Raw genomic sequence first — 6,000 nt, 5'->3', positions numbered from 1 at the left:
TGAAGATGTCTAGTGGGCCCAGCCTAATCCAACATATATAGGAGATATAAGCATTAGCTATTCTTATTAGGCCCAAAATCTCACTTCTGTTTTGGGAAAAAAAAAGGTCACTTCTTTAAGAATCATTTTCTATTTAAAAAGTACGTTAATATGGCCGAGAATGTTTTACTGTTATTTGTATTTCAAGTAATTTTGTCATTTTTTCTCTATTATATATAAGAAAAACTTATAAATATATTGAGATTTAAATTTAAGAAAAACCTATGAACATTAATTTTAGACAAGTTTGCGGTTTTTATAGGAATATTGCACCAAAGAGTTAAAATAAAATATGTTCGTTGTAACCAAAGAAAAAAAGATGTTTACTCAAAATTTTATAAATTTTCAATTATTTAGGAAAATTGAAGGAACAAAATTATCAATTAAGGAAAGCTGTATGTGAAGAATCCATAGACAGTGAAAAGTAAGGCTCCACTAATAAAAACTCTACTTCTAAATCAATTAGTAACGACGAGGAGATCGATTTGTAGTTTTTTTTTTTTTACGTACACATTCGTGGCTCGCACTTATTTGCGATAAGAAAACCACCTAACACAAGATATACCCTGATTATTCTCACAAAAGTTGTGTCACTTCCTTGTTGGTGTGTTCTTTTTTTTAAGTGCAATAATGAGAATTAATAGGTTAAGGAATCTCCTTAGTATTATCTTTATAGGATTCATTATATCGTAATAGAATCTCGTCATTAAAAGATCGTAGATTTATTATTTTAATGTCTTTTTTTTGGTCGATAGGGAAGGTTATCATCATGCATGTCATTATCAAACGAAGTTACTATAAAAGTATAATCATGTTATTATATTGTTGATCGATGTCGCTACTCTTAACTTCTAAGTTATATCATCATTGGCTTACTCGTTGCTATTGGATAGTACAAGATAATTATTACATAATTATGACCTTTTCTATCATAATGTTCTCTTTATGAGACATTAATATCACTCTAAAAGAAGGATAAACCAAATCATAAAAATACAGCAGTAGTTCTGGACTTATTTTACTATAACGGTGATTCCAACACGTGACTTAATTTATGTTTTTTTCCATCCTTTTCCCCCTTAATGTTTGAATTTGAAATTCTCTTTTGTTCCTAATTGTGCTTTATTGTCACTGTCTCTACTATTTCCTCTTTCTACACTCAGCAATCTCTCTTCTATTGTCCTCCCTGCTTTCTTCTCAACTTCACATTAGTCTCTTATTTCAGAAGGCCACGTACACGTTGTCGCATGATGAGTCTCTTAATATTGTGTTTTGTTCTTTTTTTAATCATAATTTAGAGTTTAAAATTTGGCTTGAAGCCTTTCTATTATGAGTATTTTGTTCTCATTTGATTTTAGTTTTGAATTACTGTGGTAAATTACTCATAGAAAAGTTTAAAATGGTGTAAAAGGTAGGATGTTGCGTGATACTCTAACAAGAGAACTGGACAAAAATACGGAAAAATACTCTTTATTAGATAATTGGGCTATCTGTCAGCCTACGAAGAAGGACTACACATATACACAGCTAAAAACACGAAACATAAGCAGGAAAACAATCAATGCATATGCTTAAAATAACAAACTAAATAATGTTTATTCGTAGCAAAAATTTTAGACAAAGGTTCAAGATCAACTCAAGTGCAATGAGCAGCATAAACTCAAAAGGAGAGTCCAATCTCAAAAAACTAATCTATCAGGAGGAACAACTCTTTAAACTTATAAACCCTACAATACTTGTGAGATTTTTTAATATAAGGCTCATAATAGAGCATTCTCTTCTACTCTATGACACCTCACTCGATCTTCTCACCAGTCAAAAGACTCTGCATGTAGTCCTTTTCAGTTGGTCGACTCTCAATAAAAGCATCAATGTAATGAGTATAAGCTCAAAAATAAAATCTAATCCTAAAAGACTAATCTAGTCAAAGAAAGAGCTCTTTAAATTTAAAAACCCTCCAAACACTTGTGAGATTTTCTAATGTGAAACTCATAACACTAAGCCAAGGGCAAAATGCTTGATTTAGCTATTCCCAAGTCATACCCTGCTGAGCAAGACAAACATATAACAGACCATTAAGCATTTAGCTAGACACCCTTAAATTTGGGATGCCTCTCCAACCACCGTGACGGGAAATCAAATCCCTCTCCTTATTCGTGAGAGGGTGTAATTCTTGCCATTGAAACCGCAGGAGAATGAGTACAAACTAAATAAAAGCTTTATAACACTCTTGCCCAGCACACATAAATTCTTCAATCCTTTGACTAAGATCCATGCTTATTAGTAGCTTGGCACTGTTATCCAAAAGTAATAAGAATGCGAAGCATCATTGATCTTAGCAATTAAGTTTTTTTTCTTTGGATTAACATTGACAAAGCTCAAAAGTGATTTTCGTCATAACTGACTTTTATGACCTACGGTTAAAGTAAAAATTACGTTTTTATAAAAACAAAAATCAATTTGACAAAAATTGGGTTGAATGATATATTGAAAAGTGAGTTGCAAAATGTTTAAATCTGGAAAAACCAAAATCAAAAGTCAGAAAAAAAAAAACCGCTTCAATTCTAAAGTAATTTTAAGGCCAAAAAAAAAAAGGCTGCCCCTAAAGTAATACCAAACGTCATTTTTTCATTCAATGTGAGTCTGAGGTGTTTTTCATACCCAAGAATAAATTAAAGATGACTCCGACACTATATCTCAAACAAGTCCCAACTCCCAAGATCTTTTACTGTACTTAAAATGAGTCCTTGGATATTAATGGAATGTTGCTATTATAAGGAAGGAGGGTACTTCTTAATGGAACTTTTCGCCAATAAAATGGGACGCCCGTGAAAGGCATCGCTTTTTCTATCACCCTAAATGGAATAACACAAAATGAATAGAATTTGAAAGATTCGGGAAAAAAAGGTCAACAATTAGAATATTGCACTTTTTGGATATAGTTAATGGTTGGCCTTCATCCTTCAAGCTTCAACTTATTTATAATAAAGGAAAGCAACTCCAAGGATATAATTAGATATAATTAGACTAGTTCATTTTATATTTGTACACGTATAATTAGTACAATTTTGATGATTTTATATTTATAATAAATCTATGCCTCACTATGTATCCAAGCATTAGGCGATCAGAGTTCAACAGTTGATAAATTTGGAAATCAATTAAAAAACAAACTCAATGTATTAGAAAATTTCAATATTTTGTTTTCTTTCGACTTGGATAAAACCCCAGTTATAATTTTAAAAATAATTTTACAGTATACGAAATAAATATATAATAGGAATTATTTCAATTTGTGTGAAAACTTTTTTAAAAAAAATGCTTATGGAGGTTGCCAAACATCTCCTAAAAATATATGCTGAAGTTTATTGTTTATTGTATTAGAATAAGTATTCTTTTTTTTTTTGGGTACAATTAGGACAAAGTATTCTGATTCAAAATATATAGGTAAATAAATAAATTTCGGGTTTGGTTTCTGCATTTCTAATTTTTGGACATATAAATGTAATTTAAATATACATTTTGTTGGTCATGAAAATTCCCACGTACAAATGTATTCATCCTAAATGACTTAAATTCTATGAAGTTCCATATCTAAATTTCATTGAATTTGAGCAAACATGAGTCTTTTTTTTTTTTTTGGGAATTACATGATTGTACCACATGATAATAAAACCGACAATGCTTTGGATTCAAGGCTGTAACTTTTGGTTCTTTGGGACATCTATGGTTCATATTAACTCAAATTGTGTGTGTGTGTGTGTGTGTGTGTGTGAAATTTTAGAGGATTTAAGTCTTTCTGGTAAAATCAACACATCGACAAATCTTTGACACCCTAGAAAAAGAAAAATGCCTTTCCTTTTTTGTTGTTCATATGATTGTTTGATTGAGTTAGATTTGAGTTTTATCAGATCTAATCAGGGATATCTTTTTTTTTTCCTTTCTTTCTTTTATGATCCTAATCATTGGATCAAAAAATTTTAGCAGCTTCTTTTTAAAATATTAAATCTGAACCAATATGATGAGTGAGTATGTGTTAACTAAGATTAATGGGTGTTTAATGAAGAAGCCAGTAAGGAGCTGTTTGAGAAAATAAAGAACTGCAATGAGCTAATGCAAGATTTTACGAAATCTTGGGACAAGTAGTTTAATTTTTCAATAACACAAGTTCAAATGGACTAAGGGAGGAAAAAAATAGACAATGAAAATAAATTAATCGATTATTATGCAAAGAGACGTTTTTAATTATTTTCAATAAAAAATAATTTGAAGGTGGCCATTATTTTTTATAAACAAATTTAGCACTATTACCCAAGAAACTAACCCAGTTCTCCTTACAAATATATATATATAATAAAATTTTGTTGGAAAAAATAATGAAGCATATGATAAAATTAAGAAGGTTGGCAAAAAATATGATGAGAGAGAGAGAGAGTGAGAGAGAGAAACCTGCAGGTTGTAACCTTGCAATATACTAAGGTAAGTCGCAGTTAATTATCAAACAGATATTATAAAAAACACCTAAAAGATAATTTAACTTCTTAAATTTGTCATACTATGTTGCAATTGTTTTTAGTTTTTCCCGCAATAAATGGTTTAACTTCTAACTTAAATTTAATTATTCTTAATCTCTCTCATTGATTAATGATAAGTATTTGTGCCAAAAAAATCACTAAATGATCTAAATCACTAAATGTTCAATAATTTGACTTATATTTTCGAATATGACAACTTTCCATTAAATGATTGCTTTTAACATATTCCGATGTTGATTGTTCGCAATTTTTTTTAAATATATGTGTGTGTATATATATATAATGGTATCGCAACAGTAATGCTACTAATTTATAGATGTGTGAATGTGATGTAATCCGAATAAAATAGGAAATAAAAAGATTTTGTATTTTTCTAGTTTAGCAAAAAAAAAAAAAAAAGAAAGCCAATAACAATTCATATCAGTCTGATGGAAATAGAATAAAATTACAAGAATTTAGAAAGGTTTGAATTTAGAAGATTCTAAATTAAGGAAAACAATCATAAGGAAAAACTAGTACTTTTTGTACCTCATCAAAACTGATTCTATTTTATACCCTCATAATGATAACGATAAGTCCGTCCTGCACACAACTGCATTTAATATAAAAAATATTTAACGCGCAGATAAGATTTTTTTTACCAATTTAACTCTGGATATCCTTGTATATAAAAATTGTTTTTTGGATATCTAAATTAATAAATTACTCTTTTTTACAATTTTATATGACAGCATAGAATTGTAACAAATAAATTGCATTAACTGCAACAAATGTATCGAGGTTGAAAATGCGTTGATATAGTAATATTTAGTGTCAATTTAATGTGTAACTTTTGTCAAGTATCTAATAGCAATTGATTATTTTGTTATTTTGAAAATTAATATATATAGAAAAATACTTATATCAAATTCCTCATACATTCTTTATGTCAAATTCTTTTATCACAGATCATGTGTCCTAAATTTTTGTATATGAGTTCATAATTAAATATTTTTAAATATTAATATTTCAACGATAATACATATGATCGTGTATGACTAGAGAATTTGACGTAATAAACATAACGAACTTAATGTAAGTATCGTAAATATATATAATGCATATAGTTTTTTCCCATGATACAATGAATATAATTGATATATCCGCGTTATGAATTGTTGATATGCTGTTATGAACTGTTGATATGCCAACTAGGAATTTTAAATTCAGGCTCTGTTTGGTATGTAAAAATGAGAGGCTCCTTGCTCTTCACAGATTTTTCATTTGAAGAGAAGAAAGAAATTATGTTTTAACTAAAATTTTTATTTTATTTTTTATAAAATTAACATATTCCTAATATTAAAAATTTTATGTATTTTCTCTACCATATAATAAAATAAATTGTATCACTTAACTGCCACATTTATTTTCACCATCGCTACAGAAT

The sequence above is a fragment of the Neltuma alba genome, unplaced genomic scaffold (genome assembly GCF_004799145.2).
Source record: "Neltuma alba isolate B1F8T4 unplaced genomic scaffold, ASM479914v2 tig00011601_pilon, whole genome shotgun sequence".
NCBI classification, from domain to species: Eukaryota; Viridiplantae; Streptophyta; class Magnoliopsida; order Fabales; family Fabaceae; genus Neltuma; species Neltuma alba.
This window is presented reverse-complemented; position numbering follows the sequence as displayed.